Genomic DNA, 25,674 nt, shown 5'->3' on the forward strand with positions numbered 1-25,674 from the left:
TGCGATGGCAACATAGTCGGCGGTAATAAAGTTTTACAAATGTGGCACGCTATAAGTTAGAACGTGAAAGCGCATTTATGTTAGGCTTATCCTTGTTACAGGTTAGAGTACGCTAAAGCTGGTGAATATGGTGCACATTGATGAAAGGTGTCATGGGTGCTTATCGCTTTCATTGTATAATTTTGCATGATAGTCAAATAAAACACAAGAATTTCCGAATACACGGAAATACTTACGTCATGAAGCCTGAGACCTAGCGTCAAGTTAGCTCAATGTATGGTCGGTTTAGGTGGGGGATTCGTACCCCAAGCGTAAGTGAACTCGAGAGCTCTGCTATAGGCCGCTGCAGCTCAGATTCAAAGTCTGCAAACCGCGTGGGGGCCGCGGAAATGCCGTGCATGTGTCAATGGTCACGTGATAACAGTGCACTTTGCTATATTCTGCCATCCTGGACAAACACTATCTTGAAGCACAACATTAGCACATGTGATTTTCTTAAGGATAACTGGATGCTATTTTTATGCGTTTGCATTTGAATTGTCGAAGTGGAGAAATGTACATGTGTGTGAAGTGTGGGAAGCCGGGAATGCTGTAGAGATTGAGAAGGGATGGCGCAGCTTAGTAGAACATGTATGTGTGCATGTGAGCTTCTACACAGCGCAGCTGACAGTAGTCTCCGCGGACGAAGCACAGTTTCACTTCCCTCCTCGAAGAGCTAGGACTTGTCTCCAGTGACAACCTTAACACTTCACGATGTGATAAATGCGGCTTACATCGTGTGTCTGGAACGTCAAAAGGTAATGTTAACGCATTTCTCTCGCATATATCGCTAAATTTCATCTTATTCACACCGAACATTTGCAGAATTCCCCGCGCCTGCAAGCTAACATGTCAAGTTACTGTGAAAGGGCGTATTTCTGTTTCTACAGTGTATAGTAGCAGACATACTTAATGCTAGGAGATCTTCCCACTTCACATAAGCAAAATAGTGATTTCATGTAAACTGTATGCCACTACGTCCGACCCTCGTTAGAAGCTCTTCACATACAAAATTATCATATCTGGTTTTGCTGTGCTTCAAGGAAATATGACTGTCCTTCGAGTTTCTTTTTTTCAGTTCGCGATTGCTGAGTATTTCTTTTGCATTTAGGCAGAAATAAAACGACAAAATGACACTTTACTACGTTAAGGCGGGTTACGTGATAGCGTATCGATGCTGCGAACATTGACAGCGAGCCCAAGGTGTCGAAGTGTCGCACCGTCGAGATAAATGTAGCGTCCGCAGCCACGTTCGTGCGAAAGTGAATGAATGTGCTCGCAGACGCTACATATACCTCGAGGGTGCGGCGCCTGCTGGTCTGCCAGAGGGAAAGCCCATATTGTTGTAGATTCAAAGAAGAGACGCCGTGAAAATGTACTGTAGAGCGATCACCGCAATGTCGAAGCGCAAACGGAAAAAGACGTGAACGCGGCGATTCTCTTCTCCACCTCAAGGACCTTTCCCCCTCCGGCACTCGTTCCCTTCGCGGCGACAAACATTTAATTTCACCGATTTCACAGACGGCGAATCTACGCTTTCGCGCTGTAAATTACAGCAGAATCAATGTCGCGATGACTGTCGACGAAGACGTGATTATGATTGAAGCAATGTAGCGACACACCAAATTGATGAACTTGCGTTTATTTGAAATCTTTAGTGGTCATTCGGGGACTTCCGTTGGTTAGGCTGTATATGACGTACACGGTCTCCGGTATCGGTAAGCGTTGCTATGGCCTGCGTTTGCCAAGGTCGCCTCTGAGTATGAGGACGATGACGCCGTAAGGACGAGGGAATGACGAAAAAAAATGACGTCGATGGAATGACAGATGCTGTTTCAAGGCACTGGCGCGAACGTGCCAGTGCCTTGAATAACGGATGCATAACGAACAACGGATGCATGACAGCAAATGTCTGAATCGCGGCACAATGACTACGATGGTAAAACAAGTCCGGCACAATCACGGCTGAAATCCGCCGTTGTTCCTTAGGGGCTATGGTGTTGGGCTGCTGAGCACAAGCTCGCGGGATCGAATCCATGCTACCGCAGCCACATATCGATGAGGGCAAATACGCCTGTATACTTGTATTTAGGTGGACATTTTGTATTTAGTATTTTTTTAGCATTTTGTATTTAGTATCATCAGCGAATCACAACTTACTAAGGTCTTATGCATTAACTCTTATCCCCAATTCTTCCCAATCCAGGTCTCTGAATGCTTCCTATAAACACGCTGTGAATAGCAACGGAGAGAACGTATCTCCCTGCGTGACGCCTTTCTTTATTGGTAATTTCTTGCTTTCATTATGGGGGAATACGGTGGCTGTGGAGATGCTATAGGTATGTATGTATTTTTACATACGGCTCGTCTATACCCTGATTCCGTAATGCCTCCATGATTGCTGTGGTTTCGACAGAATCAAACGCTTTCTCGTAATCAATGAAAGCTATATATAAAGGTTGGTTATATTCCGCACATTTCTCTATCACCTGATTGATAGTGTGAATATGATCTATTGTTGAGTAGCCTTTACGGAATCCTGTCCGGTATTTTGGTTGGCAAAAGTCTAAGGTGTTCCTGATTCTATTTGCGATTACTTTAGTAAAAACTTTGTCGGCAACGGACAGTAACCTGACCGGTCTATAATTTTTCAAGTTATTGGCGTCCCCTTTCTTATGGATTAGGATTATGTTAGCGTTCTTCCAAGATTCCGGCACGCTCGAGGTCAGGAAGCATTGTAGATACAGGGTGGTCAGCTTTTGTAGAAGAATGTGTCCACCATCCTTCAACAAATCTGTTGTTACCTGATCCTCCCAGCTGCCTTCCCCCTTTACACAGCCCCCAAGGCTTTCCTGACTTCTTCCGGCGTTACTTGTGGGATTTCAAATTGCTTTAGAATATTCTCTCTTCCATTGTCCTCGTGGGTGCCACTAGTATAGTATATATCTCTATAGAACTCCTCAGCCACTAAAACTAGCTCATCCATATTAACAATGATATTGCCGTCTTTGTCTCTTCACGCCTACATCTGATTCTTGCCGATTCCTAGTTTCTTAACTGATTTTAGGCTTCCTCTATTCCTGAGAGGATGTTATATTCTATACATAATATACTTCCTTATGTCAGCTGTCTTACGCTTGTGGATTAATTTCGAAAGTTCTGCCATTTCTATTCTAGCTGTAGGGTTAGATGCTTTCATAAATTGGCATTTCTTAATCAGATATTTCGACTCCTGTGATAGCTTACTGGTATCCTGTCTAATGGAGTTACCACCGACTTCTATTGCTCAATCCATAATGCTGCTCATAAGATTGTCTTTAATGGTTTCAACAATAACGTCCTCTTCCTGAGTTAAAGCCGAATGCCTATTTTGTACCTTGATCCAGAATTCCTCTATTTTCCCTCTTACCGCTATCTCTTTGAACGGCTTCTTATGGACCAGTTTCTTCCGTTCCCTCCTCAAGTCAAGGCTAATTCGAGTTCTTACCATCCTATGGTCACTGCAGCGCACCTTGCCGAGCACGTCCACACCTTGTATGATGCCAGGGTTAGCGCAGAGTATAAATTTTATTTCATGTCTAGTGTCGTCATTCGGGCTCCTCAACGTCCACTTTCGGCTATCGCGCTTGGGGAAGAAGGTATTCATTATTCGCATAATATTCTGTTCTGCTAAGTCTACTAATAACTCTCCCCTGCTATTCCTACTGCCTATGTAATATTCCCCCACTGACTTGTCTCCAGCCTGCTTCTTGCCTACGTTGGCATTGAAGTCGCCCATCAGTATATTTTATTTTTTTTTCACCTTACCCATCGCCGATTCCACGTCTTCATAGAAGCTTTCGACTTCCTGGCCATCATGACTGGATGTGGGGGCGGAGACCTGTATGACCTTCAATTTGTACCAGTTATTAAGTTTCACAAGACCTGCCACGCTGTTGTTATTGCTACAGAATTCCTGTATGTTACCAGCTATATTCTGATGAATCCGCACTCCGACTCCTAGTTCTCGTCTCTCACCTAAGCCCCGGTATCACAGGACGTGCCCGCTTTTTAGCACTGTATATGCTTCATTTGTCCTCCTAACTTCACTGAGCCCTATTATATCCCATTAACTGCCCTCTAATTCCTCCAAAAGCACTGCTAAACTCGCCTCACTCGATAACGCTCTATCGTTAAACTTGGCCAGGTTCAGGTTCAGGTGAGGGAACAAACGCGACGTAATGACATCATAGTTTAAATCAAGAAGAATAAATGGGCATGGGCAGGAAGTGTAATAAGGAGGGAAGATAACCGATGGGCATTAAAGTTTACGGACTGGATTCCAAGGGAAGGGAAGCGTAGCAGTGGGTGGCAGAAAGTTAGGTGGGTGGATGAGATTAAGAAGTTTGCAGGGACAACTTGGCCACAACTAGTACATGACAGGGGTAGTTGGAGAAGTATGGGAGAGGCCTCTGCGCTGCACTGGGTGTAGCCAGGCTGATGATGATGGTCATTATTATTAGTTACCTTAGGTAACCAGGTCAATGTACAAAGCGTAACGATGACGCCATGACGAGTCAGAAGACGGAAGTTTTGTGGCTGTGACGAAACAACCGCGGCGTCCTCACCACGAAGGTATCACCATAGAGAAAGAACTGTATCACAAAGAATGCATGAGAACTGTATGCCTACGATCCCGATGACTACAGCATTACGAGACTCGGCTCACAAACCTGGGAGATGACGAGGAAATGGCCACGACAGTATCACGGCCACGACCACATACCTAGTGGCCTAAGTTATAAACCAAATGGGCCACTGGGTCGAAGTGGAAGGCGTGAAAACGGTTCCATGAGGACTGATAAGAAGCAGCTTTAGTGACGAAGATGAAACGGTTACGACGTCCTGACAAAGAGGCGGTATGACAAAGAGTGCAAGCCGAGTGTATCACGACGTGATGGACGACAGTGATAGTCCCGAAAGTACTACGACGTCATGACGGCCACGAGTACATATCGAAAAGCGCAAGCTATTGGAGAATTTGGGCCACTGGACCTGCTTAGAAGGCATGAGCACAGTCAGTTGACGAAGCTTTAAGGACGATGATAGAACGAGCGAGACGGCTTCACGGTCCCGAGCATATATCAGTATATAGCATATACCAGCTTGAGCATACCGGCTCAAGCTGGTCGACAACTAATGTCAATCGTTCAGCGCCAGTGGATAGATAGATAGATAGATAGATAGATAGATAGATAGATAGATAGATAGATAGATAGATAGATAGATAGATAGATAGATAGATAGATAGATAGATAGATAGATAGATAGATAGATAGATAGATAGATAGATAGACAGACAGACAGACAGACAGGCAGGCAGGCAGGCAGGCAGGCAGGCAGGCTTAAACGCAAGAAGTAGGGAGTGAGTACTAATCGCATTAGAGCATGCTCGAAACAACAGCCTGATTTGAGCATTCTTTAAAGGATAACTTTAGTAGAAGCTGATATCAAGTATCGTGCATCCGGGCGAAATAATCGATTCCTTGATGGCTGCGAGTCGGGAGTACATCGTATGAAAAGTGCGGCAGAGCCAATGCATTTAGAAGCTATATACAGCGAAACGTTGTGTAAGTGCATAAATGGTCCAATTACGAGTTTTTGCATATCACATTGACCGCTAATAATGACAAGGACGCGGGACGCGAGAACACAACTTTATTATTGGTCGATATGACATGCAGTAAACATCAACTAGGCCAAACTGAAGTTCTTATGAGATTTTTGTTAATTGAATGTCCGCTCAAAGTGACACAGAAGGCTTTATTAAAGCACTCTAGAGAGGCTAATAATGCCACTGCCACTGCCGTGGATAAATGGATGGATGGATGGATGGATGGATGGATGGTTGGATGGATGGATGGATGGATGGATGGATGGATGGATGGATGGATGGATGGATGGATGGATGGATGGATGGATGGATGGATGGATGGATGGATGGATGGATGGATGGATGGATGGATGGATGGATGGATGGATGGATGTTATAAGCCTCCCCTTTGGAACGGGGCGGTGGGTTGCGCCACCAAGCTCTTGCTCCTATACTGCCTAATGTCCTGCCTAGGATAAACAACGAAAAAAAAACACTATGAACTACAGCGCCCAACATTTCTGATCCCCTATTGCGTACTGTGCTTTTGTACGTCTCCGTCTTTTGTCGTTTCCCTACATTTCTTACACCAATCCTCCATTTACCTCTTTCTAATGTCTAATACGGACATGTTTGCTTTACCACTGCTCCCGCTGAACCCAAGGCCTTCAAGGAGGTCAGCGGTGCCTAAATCGACCACTGGGTAGACGTCTTCACATTCTAGTAAAACATTAACCGTCGTTTCCCTAGCTTTACTGCAGCAAGCACATGCTTCCTCTTCCTTCTCATATGTCGCTTTATAGGTGCGTGTTCTAAGGCATCCTGATCTCGCTTCGAAATGTAATGAGCTTCCCTTTGAATTATCATGAATGATTTCTTTCCTGATTTCGTTTTTTTTCCCTTAAGTAGTTCTTCATGGCAGGTTTCTTGTCTATTGCCACCACCCATGAGATTATTTCGGCCTCTCTGACTTTCCGCTTGACCTTTGTTGCTGTGTTGCCAACCCTACAGGCCGCATACTTGCTGGTAAGCTTCCTAGTTTTTTTCCTCCACTGTGAATCAATGTTTTTCCTGTACAGATACCTGAACACCCTCCCAGCCCATCTACTTTCTTCCATATTCCACAGTCGTTCTTCATAAGCAATTTTACTGCAAGCTTCCCCCACTTGAAAACTAGTCCAGCCCATATCACCCTGCACAACTTCATGTAGTCTTCCTGTGAGCTCCCAATGCGAGGCGACCCACTGACCTTTGGTTCCCGTCGAGTCGTGATTGTACCCCTGATTTAAAGCAAACAACCGCATTTCCAAAAGTACGTCCTGGAGCCATTACACCTTTCCACATACCTCGGAGGACCTCGTACCTATTGTATCGCCATAGCGCTCTGTGCTTCGTTATGGCTGCATATCTCTTCCCCATTACTGTTATGGTTTTTTCCTGTGGTTCCGTATAACCATTGCATTCGTTTATCCATATACCGAGATATTTATATTCTGTTACCGGAGGTATTTCTTGGCCCCATATCTCCACTGTCTTTTCACTGTTTTCATTGAATGCCATAACACCTGATTGTATAACAGTAAATTTCAAACCTAAATTGTTGCCTTCCTGCCCACAGATATTAGTTAGACGTTGCAAATCACTTTGCTTGTTAGCTAGTAACACAATGTTGTCGGTATAAAGTAAACCTGGGAGTTGCTGCTGGACTACTGTAACGGCCTGTTTGTATGAGAGATGAAACCCGATATTACTTCCTTCTAGCGCCCTCTCCATCCTCACCACGTACACCATAACCGCAGTGGGGTTAAACGGCATCCCTGCCTCAGTCCCTTGTTGATATGAACTTTCGCCTGGCTATCAACTCTTCCCATTCAACGCAAACGGTATTTTCTGGGTAAATGGATGCGCGAAGGTGAGCGCATCCCTGGTGGTGGTGCAAGGAGGCCAGCGGCGATGTTGGACCTGTCCTGCGCTGTGATTGATTGCCCTTTTTGACTAGAGAAGCCACATCGAAGACCCACACTCACGAAAACCCGGCGAGATTCACAAAGAAGCTTCGCTTTTTTTAAAAAATCGTTTCACACACCGAAATCTTTATCTGATTATGAGGATAAATGGGGAACTCCAGTATAATTTTTGCTTCCTCGTCTTCTTTAACTGAGACTCACAACTAAGTATAGATCCGTGGTTTCATTTAGCAGCTAACAAAATGTGGCTTTCGTGCCCGGGATCGAATCCAGGACGCCGAGCAATGCATTGGCAATGCAACAATGCGATAGCTGCTAATCTACCGCGGCAGGTAAGAGCTCGTATGACAAGCTTTAAAATTAATTTTTCTTACTTGCTCTTTAGTACTGACGATCAATGAGGTTAAGACAACGCCACCTGCACATTTTGTCGAGATCTGCAGAGCTGAAAAAAGTTATTGAAGCTTTCCTTCAATCAAGATGAGTTTTAATTAAATAATCTTAGCGATCGCTTAAACAGATACGTTTTCTGCAATCATCTAACTGAAAGAAAATAACAAGAGTAGGCATCGAAATGAAGCTTCATCTTAAGATTGTCCTGTTTAGTTGCTACTGCCACAAGGTGCTCTTGAAAATATCAGGCATCCGTATTTACGAAATTATCTTCTTGTCGTACCTTGCAGGCTTCTGTATTTGGCTTTCGAACGTCAGGTTGCAGGAAACAATGTACCCTACAGGGTCGCACTGCAAAGCAGTATAGTTTTAATTCGGTATCAACGTGCACGTTACACAACAAGATCTTGATATCCAACGAGCATTCGAAGTTGCTTCAAACTATCGCCACCATAGCATAAATTTTGGATGCTGTACAGTAGCAAAACCTCTGTGCTTCCAGCGACTGACAGGAGGGAACAATTCCGCAATCTTAGGCATGTATACGCGCGTTTATGCCTCCCCCCCCCCCCGCTTTACAAGTGCAGGAGACATAAAACTAGGCCTGTAGAAGTGGGTATAAAAATTCCTTGGAGAACTACCCAAGGGGTGTCGACCGTGCAGGTCCTTAGACAATAATACTGACACTTGAACTTATTTATTATTTTTGCGAGACAGCATTTCACCCGCATAAGCTTAATGTTATCGCTCTGTGCAAGACGCGCCTGCATGATTTGGAAGATACTCGAAGGTTATTGATGATTCTATCGGTTGTGTATCTTCTCGCTGAACTCTGTGTAATCAGATTGTATGCGCGACACGCATAACTTAGTACTGTATGGAAGGCGCTTGAGCACGAGCGATTACGCTATGACGTTCGACAGGTCACGTATCAAGACGACGCGCTTGGCAAGCAGATAAGGTTTCCGATGATCGCCATCTTTCCTCGCCACTATCGTTGTGCTCGAGTGTCATTGTGTTGCTGGGAATAAGGTAGCGCAATAAAGATTTAAATATGGAACAGTTCTGACACTGCGACGTTCTTCTCCGTCACTACGACTAGACAATATCTTTGTAGTAACGCCTTACTTGGATATTTTAATATCCCAGCAGAGACGTTTCTAGATAGCATTTATGGATAATTAGAAAGCTTACGACAACGTATAGATGGAATTGCTATACATCATTCTCAAGCAACAAAATATTGACGATGCCGTAATGCAGAGTCGAAACAGGTATAAAAGGACAAGCCAGCACGAATCACATGGGACGGCCAGAAACGCAATGATGTGGAAGATCACACAGCACTGAGGCCAAAATCAAGAAAGGGGCTGGCAGATGTAATATCACACTGTGGCATAAACTTTGTAAACAGGGATAAGGTGCCTCGGGAAGGCTGCCCAACGTTTCGATAGGATGACCTATCTTCGTCAAAGGTGGCCTCGTCACCTTCGGCATGTTAGTTTTAAAGGGTTAGTGCGGTGACGTCACGTGCGTGTGTCGTCGGTGGCGGTTAGTTATAAAGGGAGAGACCTCTCTTTTCTCCCCACCTTCCCGCTTTCCTGCTTTTGTCCCCTCGTCTTGGGAACGACGCTCACAGACGTCAGGTGACAGCGCTCGTTACCTCTGAAGTCTCTCCCTTTATAACCAACCGCCACCGACCGTGTCGGCACTGCACTAACCCTTTAAAACGAACATGCCGAGGATGACGAGTCCGCCTTTGACGAAGATACACTGTAAACAAAAGCTAGCCGACATTGGGGTTTTTGCGGCTCATGAGCTTTGAAGACTACCTTGCACCAGAAAATTACTCTGGCATGAGGCAGTAAAATGCGTTACATTACATCGGTTTACTACCATCTCCGAGAAACGTAGTAAAAGGATGTCATGAGCCGGCTTTACGACGTACAGAGTTTTAGATCACGTGACCAAAAACCATCTATTGAGAGTTTAAAACCACGTGATCTGGAACCAACCTGAAGATCACGTGATTAAATACTACCACTTTACTCCCCAAGGTTGCAAGTTCCGCCCAATCCAGTTAAGCCTACGCTCGGCGACAGGCACGGCCGCGGCAGGAATGGCAAAGATCGGAACGGCAGAACGTTGGAAACTTGGAACGTATGTACTACATACGTCGCGTAAGAGGTGTCTCAAGTGAACGCGGCTTCCTGCCGGCGCGCCGCCCGTTGCACGACCGACGAGCCAATCGACTGCATTGCGTCAGTGCGTACTCGTCGAAAAATAATGTTCCGATTCCGCTCTGCGAGGCGAACCGGCGTGGCCATGCTCGCATTCAGCGACAAAAATCGCCTCAAGAATCGTTGCTGGACCGATCCTCTCTACGGCAGGTAAATATCTTGCCGTTCGCGAGGGATACCGTCATCGGCCGGCAGCCTACAAACGGCGAGTTGTCGCGTCTGCTGCTCCGGCCGGAAGCAAGCGTGTCGGTCAAAGTTCATTGCCAAGCACAAGCCCACTTTTTCATGCTTCTACGAGCGAGAAAACGACTGTCTCTTGTCCACTTTGAAGCTGTGAACGGAATCGTCTTGACCCACTGTAGCACAAAATAAACAAAACGTTGGTTAGTTGTAGTGACAGTCAATGGAAAGCCTCGCGCACTAGAAATAGATGCGATCATGTCGAGCGGTCTCACCAATTCAAGGTGAGGGCACATAATCTCGTAAACACGACAGCTAGCGCTGTAGGAAGCGTGTATACGAGCGGTGATCATGAATTTGTGCTCAGTAGGCGTCAAAGAAGCCCGTAGGCCATCCACCATTGCAAGCAGACGAAGCTGCACAGACGGCGCGCTGATGGGCTCGTGTTCGCCAACTAAAGCGGTAGACACACGGTCCGATTCGGTCTACGATCCGGCGTCCGACGCGCCTGAACGGCAGCCGGAATCGAGGTGTTTTGCCGTGCCGAAGCGCCGGATCGGACGTCCGGCGTGCGACAAACCGGGCAAATTTTCATCGTCCGATGTGTCCGACAACCGCACTCTCCGCACCGTCGTTTGGCCGCAGCTAATGTGACGTTCTCTGACGTTCCCTCCACGGAGGTGGCGCTGGCAGGCCGGTTTCTCGCCGTCTTTTTTTTTTTCCCTTGCCTGCTGCAGTTTGTTGCCGACACGAAATAGTCACCAGTTCAATAAAGCTATCTTATTATGCAAAACAGCGCCTAGTACACTAGCACTAAGCTACCGTCGAAATCGGGAGCCGCGACGCGAGGGCCTTTCCGCAGACAAACAGCACACACCGATCTCTATGCACCGACCGTCCGAGCGAGGCTGCTCGCTTCGCTTGCACGTTTGCCCTTCGCAACGACCGCGTCGAGTAAACCAATTGTATTTGATTACGGGCTACCTAAGTGCACAGCGTTAATTGTTTTGGCAAAAATAAGCCCCCTTCATTGAGCTCGGGCTGAATCAAGTGCCAACGGCCGCAGCGTCCGCCTAGCTATGCCTGCCGGCCGTATCGCTGGCTGTTACCGGAGCCGTCAGTGGACAACGCGCCGTGGTGAAGTGTTCTGTCACTTGCAGGGGCATAATTTTATTGACAGTGTTCACGTAAAGCGAAGCAGTGTTGTGCAGAGTTTTTATATTGCGTTTCTCGACGTGAATTTGAACTCAAGCTGGGGGGGGGGGGAGGAGGGCTGGATCTGGGCGGAGCTTACGCGCCGCTCGACCGTTCGGATACACGCACGTTGGATCGGACGCCGAATCGTACCGTGTGTCCCCTGCTTAAAGCTCGCTCATGGTTCGGCGTTAGTCCCTGTATATTCTTTATAAATAAGGAAGCCTACCTAGGCACTGTAAACCCAACAATTGGGGCCTAAATGCCTGCCCTCCTCCCAGCTACAGTTTCGTTTGAGCGACAAAGTCTGATTTCGAAGGCCGTGCTTTTGCAAACTGCATGCGACTGAAGCGGTTGCGAATCTTGAAGGCGACATCCGCTTCGTTTTTTTTATATATACAGTACATTTTCTTAAACTTCGTATAAAGAAGTGCATATTTATACAAAGTTAACACTTTTGGACCCAAGAAATTTGTTAAAGTGCCCCTACCGATTGTTGTTAGGAAAAAAACACGTAATTTTCTCATTTACGACACATTTTTCTAAAAACCGCAGAGTGGCGCCACTGCAGTATTTGTTTGGTCGACATACCACGTTGGTTATCGAAAATGCACACTGCAGTAAGGCGGTATTTGAGTTATATTTTAGAAGTGCCTAGACAAAATGTGCTCCTTGTCGTGTGCAGTAACCATCGCAAACCCTCCGGACTCGTGTAACGCCGATAGTTCGCCGTGTGTTTCGTGCGATCTACCAGTGTCGACAGTGAGTGTCTTACTACAGCGCCCGTCCGACCTGCCTTTGTTCTGCCAAGCTCCCTGGCCGCGCTCCCGTGGAAAGTCTGGTACTGGAGCTTCGAATCGTAGTGTATGGAAGGCTGTTGAAGGTTGTGCTTTTGTGGAGCTGGAGTTCATCGGAAGTTCTACAGTGCTTGCGCCAGAAAGACGTTGGTGCCTCGGTACCTTTGAGACGAAGGAGCGTTGGCCAAGTCTTTTTGAAAGGTAAGCAAGTTTGGCCCTTGCGCGCATTCTTGAACTTATGATTTACGTAATGAACGTTGTGTACTAGCTAGAGCAAAGCGCTTTCTGATCGTAGGTTGGCCGTCTTGCTGTGCACATTTAGCAAGCAATTTCACGAAGGCTTCCTCTGATATTACAGCGTACTTGCATTCTGCTGTAAAATATATGCTACCCGCCTTGATTGCCATGCCTGAATGGGCACACAATTATGAAAACACTGAAAGTTGCTGTTCGTTCGGTAGTTTTCTGGCAAGAAGTTATTCGTTATATATGCATTCCCGCAAGTACAGTACATGTGTAATGTATCCGTCGATGTATCATGGGCTTCCGCGTTGGCACACGATTCCTATGTTTGACGCTTAAGCGGATAGGAGCTTGTATGATTTTTGTATGTATACAGTTTGGTTTGGAGGACCACGTCGCGAGAACCTGTGTATTGTTTATGTTCTTGAGTTTCTTCGCGTATTTGTCTTCTATGTTGCAAAACCGACATAGGCCGATATTACAGTAACGAAGTTTATTTTTAATCGAGACATTTCAGACACCGGCCTTTAAGAAAGACATAGACCAACCAATTCTTACGAACGGGATGCCAGCTCTTGCAATCGTAGGTTTTACGGGAGTGCGTAATAAAGTAAGGACTGCGATTTTGTAGCGATACTTACCCCTCGATTCTATACCACTCTTGTCGCCCACCGCAAACGACCGGCTGTTCCAGTACGTAGCACGGGCGGGGCGGCGGTCAGACCACTAACGAATAACGAAAAGGAATAGCATCGCTACAAAATCGCGATCTAGCTTTCAGAATGCTTTTCATGTGCTCAATATTTTTGTTTAATCCAATGCGCCACGTTTTACTGCATATATTAGTTTTGTTTTTGATTGTCCTGGTAGCCTGTTGTTGCTGATTTCGTTCCTTCCTGAAACTTCACTTGTTACAAAATATAAGTGTAACCTCCTTAGATATAACAAAGAGACATTTGTGCAACCAGGCGCAAATTCATGCAGCTGGCTGTGTGAGACTCTCTTTGCAATTCCACATGACACTGGTAAATCACAAATTCCCAGGTTCACAGCACAATAAATTAAACATTTCTTACTTTTGAAGGCTATGCGGATTCTGGAGGCATCCCTACATCGAGCAGGAACCTGCTGCACTGCTGGAAGCTGGACAGCACGACAATAAAGCACGTGATCTGTGTGCTTTCTCAAAGGTGCGTACAAAACTGGCGCTGCCTTTCGAGTTGTAGGATACATTTGTGTTATATGCAATCATTTTACTGTATTGCCATTTTCAGGATTTCTAGTGGCTGATCACGAATTTTATGTTTTGGTGGAGTGCCCTCAGTTTAATGAATTTACCTAAAGTAGCCTCCTCTGAGTTAAATATAATTGGGCGCTTGAGTAATTATGCCTTATATACTCCATATAGTCTATATTAATCTAGCCAAAATGCCTTTTTAAGAACCATGAATTCAGATTTCGTGCCTTGAATAAGGTGCTCTAGAGTGTCTAGAAAAATGCATTGTACCACCTAAAGACATGGTTTACGCAAAAGTGCCTTAAGCAATGCTTTCGCACAAAAGTTGTATCATCAAGAGTTTCAGAGAAGCCTGTGTGGTCGGTATGAAACATGACAAAGACAGACATAGACCAACCAAATACAACAATAAAAGCAATACATTTTGGCTTCCATATGGAAGCCTTGTTCACAATAAGGCTAAAAAAACTGGAAGTGCGTATTTAATTATGTAAGTTTTAGCATAAGATGGGCGTGGGTTCCTTGGTTTCAGATAAACGTGTGTCCTGTTGATTGCATCTCCATGGAATCCGGGTACAGGCATGGCTTCCAATTTCTTTCCTGGCCGATTATGCTAGACACTATCCAGTCACTATTGTGTTTAGTCATTGCTGCATGCTCTGCCAAAGCATTTGATGCCACTCTTTTCTCATCCACATCGTTCTGATGTTGGCGTAGCCATTGCTTAAAGTTACCCATTGCTCTAATGTAGATAGTATTCATATACACATGTTATGTTTCAAAGGTCAGAATTCATGTCAATAAAATTTTTGATACGGTTTGTTACTGGGATGGCTACCTCGTTGGTTTAACATGGCTTGTCACTGGGATTGCTCTCTTGTTTGTTTAGCTTCTTGTCGGGTTCTTATGGATTTGATTTTGTGCACAATGAGATGTTACACACACGCCTTGCATATACATGAAAAAAAGGTTTACAGCAGAGATAACATATATGCATGGGCATATGTATGTGTCAATAAAATACTCGAGCCTCATTTCTGCCTACAGAAAAAGAAGTTATTTCTCCTCGAGGCCATGACTGCTTGCAATAATGAACCTTCAAGAAACGGTTTTCTTTAATCCGTATTTTTGATATCTAAATGCTTATGTGGCGTGTACAAACTGCTTGCATCAATTTCTCATTGGTATGAGTGGTCTAAATTTTAAATTTGAGTAATAATTGCAATAAATAACTCATTTCACCTGTCTTCTTATGACTCTAAAATTCTATGCTTCTACCTTGCCAAATCTTTTATGAAATTAGTTTGATGAGGCCCAATATACAGGGCTTTCTAAATTGAAGGTATCAGTACCTATTAAAAACTGTGCTAACTAAGAAAATGCTGCTTGTGTATGTGGTTTATTCATTTCTCAGACAGAAGCTTTACACCCAAGTGCAGTCAGTAAATCGAAAACAAGTGCGTCTTGTTCAATAGTTATCGAGCACTTGTGCGTCACTATAGTCGGATGCAAATTTAGAAAACAGGGGAGGCCCCGCCCAGATTAATGAAGCGCGACGTCCGATTGCCTCCGCGACTAAAATAATCCCGCTCAAAAAATCGTGCTTAGGAAACGCGCAATTCTCAGTATAAATAAAGACTTTGATGACTGGTTTAGTAGAGCTCTCATGTGCTACAGCACATGCCAGATCGCGACAGAAAAATAACCCCATGCCTTCCACAACGCTGCCCGTCGTCTGCTCTTTAGCTTCATTGCAAGTGGCAAAAGTAGAAAGAGCAACTCTGCATGGCATTTGTGCTTGTTTACATGTACACGGCCCATTTACTACTCCTGTTCCGAGCTTCAAATGAATCAGTTGCTACTGAACAAGTACTTACATAAAACAATGCATTTATCGCAACCATTACAAACCCAAGATGCTCAGTGTCAGCGAAAGCACCGTGTTAAAGGTGAGGAGGGAGGTCACAGCTTCGCATATTTCGGGTGGCAAACTATCGACGCCCTCGTGAAAACGCCCACAAAATGTGGAGAAAAGAAGAAGCAGCTCGAAGAAGGACACGTGTGCGCTGAGGTCATGTGCACGATTTCTTTCACCACAACGAGATACCGACGATCGAGATCTCACTAACGAGTTCTCGAAGCATATATTGTGTTATGTTTGTGCCCTGGGATTTGCCTGACGGAAGGCCAGTGCTATGGTTTGTCGACTGTGGAGGCAGCATTCATCCCCGCATGGTGCCTGCCTGCTTCGGACACGACTACGTGCACGGCGTCCACGACGGAAGCAGCCACCGGATCACGGACTGCTATTCGGCCCCTCCCCATCCCGGCAGCAATGCAACCCCCCCCCCCCCCCCTCGTTTGTCCGGCGGCGCCCGCACCACAAACAACTCCCGCTGTGTTTGGGACAGTTTCCAAAGGAGGGCTGTGTTTCGACCCGGTGCCTTGCAGTTGGTTCCCTTTGTCCTATGCGGGCCATAAAACTTGCCCGGCGCACCATTCTGACCGACCGCCAAATTGTCCTGACGCCGCAGCGCGGTTCAAGGAAGCGCTGGCCACTGAGAGCGGCGTTAGGACCCCGGAGGCTGCCCGGACCCTTTCTCTCACGACCTTGTTTCGTCCTTGGGGACTGTCTGGGGGATCTTTGGAGGGAGGGGTGTTATTTAAGCCGCTTGCAGCTGCTCTGTTGGTCTCTGTCCTGATAACGACGACAACATGTAAACATTGTATAAAGAATTATTCGCAGAGAAAACTCTCCTCGTCTCTGACTCTGCGTGAAGCGAGGTCCAGACCTCCTGCCAGCCACACATACCTCGGCAAGCGCAACAATGGATCTCCCATCACTGAAGCGGTGTACTGTGTGTCAAGCACAGCAGCCAAGCATTCTCCCGTGACCTCTCAAATAAATAAGCGGTTCACTTGATGACATATTCCTTCTAATGGAAGCCCAATTCTGAAAAAGCAACATCCTGCACAGATCATGCTCAATATAAGCGTTGGCATGGAAACGTGCTGAAATGCCGGAAAATCTGAATGCAAATGCAGTTATTAACTCTGAATAACTATGTGGGGCCCGAAATGCTCATTCGGGCAGCCACTGTCCAGCTTCACACAAAAAAGCAGTAGTCAACGTGAATGAAATTGACAGCCACTCTTAGCAGCCTGCACGCCAAAGCACAATGTGCTTTGCGTGCAGTTGGGCTGCCCCTGCTGTTTTTTCCAGCCCGTTGAGATGAATAATGCCAATGTCAGAAGGCCCAAAATACTCTATTGGGCAGCCACTTATGAGCATGACGGGCCCTGTGATGAAATAACAGTCATCAGGGCACGCTTCAAAGGCACCTTTAGCAGTCTGCACGTCAAAGCCCAGTCAAGCCGTCACCACTGTTGGTGAAATGGCAGCAATCAATGCGAGAATGACAGCCACTGTTGGCAGCTTGCATGCAAACACACATTCATGTGGTGGCATTGTTTATTTTGGTTACCTGGCCTAGGCAAGTAATGCGAATAAGAGAACAATTATCAAACATCATTAGCTTAGTGAGGCCAAATATACTCAGTCGGGTAGCTATTAATAGCAGTAGTCGAGGGCACACTTGAAAGGCACCATTAGCAGTCGGCACATCAAAGCGCAGTCAAGCCGTCACCACTGTTGGTGAAATGGCAGCAATCAATGTGAGAATTACAGCCACTGTTGGCAGCTTGCATGCAAACACACATTCATGTGGTGGCATTGTTTATTTTGGTTACCTGGCCCAGGCAAGCAATGCGAATAAGAGAACTATTATCAAACATCATTAGCTTAGTTAGGCCCAATATACCCAGGCGGGTAGCTATTAATAGCAGTAGTCAAGGGCATGCTTGAAAGGCACCATTAGCAGTCTGCACGTCAAATCACAGTCATACCGCAGCCATTGTTGTATTTGTTTATCTGACCGGGAAAGTAACACCAATGTAAGCACAATTATTCACCCTGAATAGCTCTGCTAGCATTGTGCTAAAAAATGCTGAGTGAAGTTGAATGTGTTTTATTGAGGCAATTATTTAATTTACAAGCCATCGGCATGTCTATCAACGGCCAGGTTCAGACAATGTCATTTGTGAAGTAATAAATGGTGAAAGTTGCAAAAGCTCTCAGTGCACTACTTCGCTGGGCTCCATTCGTTGAAAAATGTCTTTGCAACGGCGAAAGCGTCAGACAGAAATCACACCCCACTGCACATTGTTATTCGTGCTGAAAATTTTCGCCATCATATGTGATAGGCAGCGAAACCGTTTGTTTACTAAGACTGAATGCATGAAAAATGCAACAGCATAGCAAGGTGTTTCACAATATGCAGCCTTTCATGTGCACTTCTGGCTAGCTGCCACATGCACTGACGCATAAACATGAACAGAGGTAAGAGGCAAAGTTACTGTGCAACCCACATGACGCTTTTAAAAAAATGTATCTCTAAACCTTTCTGTTTTGATAGGTGATCAAAATTTGTTTTGAGCAAGTTGGTTAATCACATTGCAGCAACAACGCACGAAACAAGGACAGAAAACGCAGCGAGTAGGCAGATTGAGAAGACGAGGTAGACCAGTGAGAAAGGTTTTAATGAGATGGAAGAGGCCAGTCCTGCAGTGTACAGGAGTTAGTGCTTTGAATGAGATTGGCTAATTGAAATGTGTAAGGACATTGCTGAAAGAAAACTATCAAAAACAAATGCTAATATAAAATGAAAGGACAAATATGAGTAAGTGCAAACACGCATGGAAGCAGGAACGCTGGCAACACAACTTATGCGTGACTGTGCCACAGCACGCATTCTACAGCTTGCATGCGCGGTGAGCACTGGTGGAAAGAAATCAATCGACGGTGCTTTACACAACGCTCGAACGCCGCCGTTAGACGCTCGGCTATCTCACTGTTGACAACGATCACTCACGCTAAGTTGACGGCGACAAATCTTTGCATTGGAGGCTTCTTTGTCAAATATTTTCTGTTGAGACGCTCGTAGGTTTGTTTCATGCGCGCACGCTTTTCTAATTTCTCCTCAGAATGGTTTTGCTCCATCACTTTACCCCGTCCGACGAAAAATGCAGCGACACGGTACACGAACTCACCCGCTGCTGACAGCAGGCACCAGACTTTGGCAAACTTTTCTTGTCCTAACTTCACTCAGGAGCGAAATAAAAAAGACATGAAACAAACAGGCAGGATTTGTGTTTGCAGCAGTCGCCGAGGCATCCTGTTTTCAGGCAAAGCGTAGCGCAGCATCAGCGATGCTCGCTGCAATGTTTCTTCGCCGGATCACGGCTTAGAATAAACGCACGCGGCACAGATGCCGCATTGTAAGCTCGCAGTAATATTTCCGGCATGATAGACAATGACAAACAGTTTGGGAATTCACTGTGACGAGGCATTGACATGCACAGCTGACGCGACTTGGCCCAGTTCGAAGCCCGGGCGGCCATCTTCTCCGACGGCGGGCCGCCGGCCGTCCGGCGCATGACGTCAGTCCAGAGTACGCACCCATTAGTGGATGCTCGTGTGCATCCGCCTCGGAGGAGTAAACGCCCCTGTTTTTATTAAGTTGTATCTGACTATAATTGAGCACATCTTGACCCTTGGCCTAATACTAAATCGGGCTTGAAGCTTTCAATGTGTGCTAATCGCTAGAACAGCACCAGATTTTATTCTGTGCCAAGGGGTGGAACGCATTTGCTTAGAGCTAGGCAGATGAATGTCTTTCTTTCGCATTGAAGTTCCCAATACTTTCTAGTCTTAGGTGAAAGTACACAGCTCAGCACAACGCATGTATGGTATACGTAATAGTATTTTGTTCTTTAAACCGTATCAACAAGCAGGTACTTCCGTTTTTACAAACCTTACCTTATTTCCTAACCTTTCCTTGATCAAAAGTGTAGAAAAAATCTGTGCTTGTTCTGTTGTTTCACAGGTAGACATCGGCAACGGTGTATATGTTGAAAAGGGCCTGCTGAAGAGGCTGCGCCTGGATGCTAACAACTCGGGCTTTCAGTTCGCGGGGGGCCTCCTTAAGGCTCCTTTTACAAAAGAAGAGGTTGAAGGGAGGCGCTACACATGGATGCGCAGCGATTGTTTGTGACAGCGTCACTGCTGGCAGGCCTGGCCTGCCTTTTCGCTTCGTTCTGGGTCTTCCACGTTATCTACTCGAAAAAGGCCCACAGGATTTTGACATTTATTGAGCACTGCTTTCTGGATTTTTGCTACACAAAGCCGCAGGTGAAAGCATTGGATTTACTCAATTTTTACAAGAACTATTGCTAGGCAAAAAAATTTTCAGATGCATAACCTCAAGAAAGTTTCTGTAAAAATTATTTTGCCTAACAAAAGCACTCGTGGGTTCTGTGGCTGGCAGGTTGCCCAAGCCATGTAGCACAGTGCTTGCTTTAAAGGGACACCAAAGAGAAAATTTATTTGAGCTTTATTAAATCATTCTTCTACAACACCGAAAAAACAACTCCCACCATGAGAATTGGCTTGATAAGCCAGATAACTTGCAAAAACGAAAACTGGTGTCGCCACCACCACCTTATAGTTCCTGCACCAGCTTGCTGTGATATGGAAATTGACGGTGTCTGTTCGGGTCTAGCTTATGTTCTACTGGCCAATATTGATGAATTCTGTTGTAAAGGTGTCAAAGAATATACTTAGTTGAAGTATGACTCCACACTGATGTGCGGGCACTGCATAAAACTTGAAAAATGAAAGTTAAATCTTCATTTTCTCATCTATTAATCCGCTTATTGCCACAATGTTCATGAATACAGTTCTGAAAGATTGTTTTATCAGTCTAAAATGATTTACTGTTTCTCTTTAGTATCTCTGTAATGGACCTTCAGCAACAAAATGTGTGTTAGTATGCCACAGGTATTCTCAGCGGGGGCAAAAGCACCAGCAGCATGCTCAGTGATGATGTACCAACTGATAACTTGAAGGATGTCCTGTGCCACTAGGGTTAGGCCAACGTGGCTCTGTGTTAATCACCACAAGTGTAATATGCAAAACTTAATGGCCCAGAAATTGGTAATTCAGGGGGGAGTTGAATTAGCTATTCTTATTTCTTTTTTTTCTTTATCATGGACTTCTCACATTACACTTTGTCACAACGCATTCACTTTCAGATGACTGTGGAGAATAAGGTGGTTTGGTATTCAGACATGCCTTCTGTGTGTAAACAGTGTTAGATGAGCAATACAAAGATACACCATAGATGCTGACTGGCAACATGAAGGGGTTTGAGGGCAGCTACAAATATACATCCTTGTAGTCGTACCTATAGCACCATGTTCAATTTGTCACACAAGCATATGGCATCCATCACAACTGCATGCCTAGAAACAGACAAGGGCAACACACTCAATTCCCTTTTAGTCTATCTAAGAAGCACTACAATTTTTAGGCAACGAAATTGAAATCTGGCTTGTACCTACCCATAAGTACTGCAATACAGTTGTGCAACATGTTCCTCTTGTGTGGAAAAAGGGCTGCATATGTTTTCTTTGAGCGCAAGGGGGAGTGTTATCAGTTAGAGCCCCTCCATCCAAGCGCCACTGCCGCTTTCTTAAGTAGCGACAACCTTTGTTGTGCGCCGCCTTTTCCCCTCACACCAAATCCGGTTCCAGCATTTCCGGTTTAAAAGTTTCCGGTTCTGGCGGTACTGCTTCCTGGAGTTGTGCTGCGGGAATTTCTGCTTTGACTGCCGATGGTCAGACGCCCACGCGTGCTTAACAGAGCTGTGGGAGTCACCATGAGAAGAATGCAAAGGCGACAAGCTGTTATATTCCGCTGAAGTAGTAATTCGCGGTCGCTGTTTTCTAAATGCACGAAAAACGGCAGTGGTCTCCAAGCGCCCAGGCACTAGATTCCACTGTACGTTGTCTCTCGTGGCACAACCCGTCGCAGGTTGACGCGAAACAGCGAACACGATCAGATCGCTGATTACAATAGGTGGTGGTACTTGGATGGAATGGCATTCACAGTTTAAACCGCAGCTGGTGCAATTAAAGCCTCTCCATTGACGCGAAAGTAAACAACGTTAAGAAAAACAGCGTTACTTCCACTCGGAACAGGAAGCTGCAGCTACGGAAGTTCCGCTTGACACCGGAAGCTAAGGGGGTGAGTGGCAGAGGAGCCTGGAGGAAGAGGGTAGGTCGGTGGTACTTAACCTGGTCGGCGGAAACGTGTATGGAGGGGCTTTAGTATCAGTTAATGGCTGTTTTCACATATATGTTTTGTCGTGTGTATTGGCAATCACCACTTTCCTTATCTGAGTGAGGTCATTTTTTAGAAAGTTTGAAAGTTTATAGAACGTGTTGCTCATGGTTGTTGCAGTTTTCTTCCTAACTATCCATTCGTTGCACTGTGCACCCATGTCTTGGGCAACTAGCTGTTTGAAGGTCAGTATGCTATCGATGGGTCTAATGATAATCTCTAGTGCCCTCTCATTTGCTTGTTGCAATACTGAAGAGTTAGATTGTGTATATTGTGTCACTTGTTTATTTTCACTGTACTTTAGTTTCTCTCCTTTTTGAATGTGTTGTGATAGTTTTTCTTTTGCAATGAAAGATATGGTGGACAGTTGCCGACACTAATGTGATAGTATGAATGCTTGCTGTATTTATCACGATTGTTTCATTTCGCTGGGGCACTAATGGTCATTAGCAGCAGATGCTAGCTGCCCTTATGTGCAATGTTTTTATGTTGCATAGTATTGTTCATGATCCATTGAATGCACTGCACGCGCATGTTGTGGACAACTGCCTGTTTGAAGAAATTGTCTGCATATTCAGTGGGTCTAATGTGAACATCTCTACTACTGACTTAGCTTCACTACATCTTGAATGTGTTGTGATAGTTTTTATTTTGCCGTGACAGATGTGGTGGGCAGTTGCCGGCACTAATGTGATAGTACGAATGCTTGCTGTATTTACCACATGGTTGTTTCATTTCGTCTGAGGCACTAGTGGCCGTTAGCAGCAGATGTCATTTGGCCTTATGTGCAATATTTTTATGTTGCATAGTTTTGTCCATAATCATCCATTCAATGCACTGCAGACCCATGTTCTGGACAACTGCCTGTTTGAAGGAATGATCTGCATATTCAGTGTGTCTAATGTGAACATCTCTAGTACTGCCTGTGTATTTGTGAGTTAGATTTTGTATTGTGTGTCATTTTGTTTTCACAGTGCTTTAGTTTCACTACATCGTGAATGCGTTGATAGTTTTTTTTTTTTGCAGTGAGAGATGGTGGGCAGTGGCCGGCACTAATGTGATAGTACGAATGCTTGCTGTATTTACCACATGGTTGTTTCATTTTGTCTGGCGCAGTAATGGCCATTAGCAGCAGATGCCATTTGGCCTTAAGTGCAATATTTTTACGTTGCATAGTTATGTTCATACTAATCCATTGAATGCACTGCACACCCATGTTCTGGACAACTGCCTGTTTGAAGGAATGACCTGCATATTCAGTGGGTTTAATGTGAACGTCTCTAGTACTGACTGTATATTTATCAGTTAGATTTTATATTGTATGTTGCTTGTTTTCACTGTACTTTAGTGGGATTGCACATTGAATGTGTTGTGATGTATTTTATTTTGCTATGAGGGATCTAATGGGCAGTTACCAGCCCCCAGTCTGTGTGTTAGTACAAATATTTATTATGCTTATCACAGCATTTTATAAGGCTATAGTTTTGTGATGATTAACTCATGCCTGACGTTTTTATGAGAAACCTGTCAGAACTAATAAACAATCACTCATGCTTGGGATCCATGAAATCATCTTTGTAATCTTTCACTTGTCTTCGAAATATTTCCACATCAGGCCCAAGAAGCTCCAGAACGGGCTTGAAAAATTACTCTCGGAAAGAACCGAGAAAACCTGATGAACGAGGTAAAAAAAATACTCCGAGATCAGCTCCAACAAACCACAGAATGGGCTTGAAAAATTACTCTCAGGTAGAGCTACGAAACCTTGATAACGAGGTAAGAAAATACCCCGACATCAGTACCAACAAACTCGAGAATAGGCCTAAAAATAACTCCCAGGAATAGCCTAGAAAACTGGATGAATGATGTAAAAAAGTAATCCCACATCACCTCCAACAAACTCCAGAATGGGCTTGAAAAATTACTATCAGATAAAGCTGAGAAAAGCTAATGAATGAGGTAAAAAAATACTCCCACATCAGACCCAAGAAACTCGCGAATGGGCTTGAAAAATAACTCTCACGAATAGCCGCTAGAACTTCGTGATGGCAGTAAAAATAAAGTCCCACTATCGTCCCTAAAAACCTTCCCAGAGATTAAAAAATTACTCTCGTTTCTACATACAAAAACCTTGGTCAGCATGGTAGTAAATTTTTACCTCGACTGGTACGTAGTAAAAAAAAACCCGGAAACGGGAATGCGATACAGGACGAGCGGTTTACTCCCGTTTCGCGTTATTTTTGTTTAGTGTGTAGGTCATCCTATTGAAACGTTGGCCAGCCTTTCTGAGGTCCCTTAGCCCTGCTTACAACCTATATACCACAGAGTACTGAGGCCAGGAATTCCTCTGTCTCCATCAATTTTCATGGTTGATGGTAAGGGCACAGGAATGCGACTGGAAAAAAGTCCATTAGGTTTTACCTATATTAAGTCCGTAATAGGCAAAAGGATGAACAGAAGGCAGCCTGTCTGATGTAGACGGACGGCATAGTGCTACTACCAGACAATTCGAGGTATTTACGGGAGACTTCCCGATATAAGTTGTAATACAGTGACAAATCTAGGCCTGAAATTTAGCAACGAGAAATTAAGAAATATTTTCGTTATTGAAGAGACGAGAAATAAAAGGGTATCAATTCGGCCGGAAGCCCTACCCAATGTTAAACAGTTTAGATACCTCGGTCTATAGATAATCGAAGAAGCCATTGTCACGTAGTAGTGACTGTGAAAAGCGCAGTATGAAAACAGTGAATGCAGAAACTAGCTTTCATTGGGAGAATCTGTAACCAAACCCCATGCTCCACTTGAAGCACAACGATAGCGCCGAACACATTCGGCGATTGTCGAAATCTGGTCTGCCGGTCACGCGCGTCAGCTTTTACACACGAGCCATCGAACATTCCACAGTAATCGCTGGTGCCCGCGTTTCTTCGAGAAAATTCCACACCATTCGGATCGCGCGTGTATGCGATGAGATTACACGAAATTCAGAGACTATAGAGTCCAGAAACTTCCGATACATACAGGCGCATCCCGCGCTGAGCGATAACATTTGTTAGACGGTGAAGAGCACCCACCGGGGAAAGATTAGGAAGTACATATACCAATGCCCACCACACTACATGCATCGTCCCGTAGCTACAAAAATAACCGGAAAGTTAAGTACATAAGGACACTTATGAAAGAAACAAAGCCACAAGTAACAGAGACCAAAGGTCAGCTACGCAAAGTCCCAAAGTTTATCGGGTGTGGGAGAATGGCTTAAGTTGAACAACGTGGACTATTTCAGGTCGCGAGCGACACCGCTGTGACAGCAGAACGCCCATTCGCACGACCTCTTAGTGAAGTGCAGCAATGCGTCAGATGATCTTGTTGGGTCCAAAATAGCGGCGTAAGAGCTTCTCGTTACATCATCATCCGCGTTTGAGGTCCAAACCCAAACACTATTGCAGGGCTGATACTAGGGCTGCAGGGCTGGTACGTAGCGTCGTGGAAGGTTGTAGTATCGGC

This window comes from Dermacentor albipictus, chromosome 5, assembly GCF_038994185.2.
Source record: "Dermacentor albipictus isolate Rhodes 1998 colony chromosome 5, USDA_Dalb.pri_finalv2, whole genome shotgun sequence".
NCBI classification, from domain to species: Eukaryota; Metazoa; Arthropoda; class Arachnida; order Ixodida; family Ixodidae; genus Dermacentor; species Dermacentor albipictus.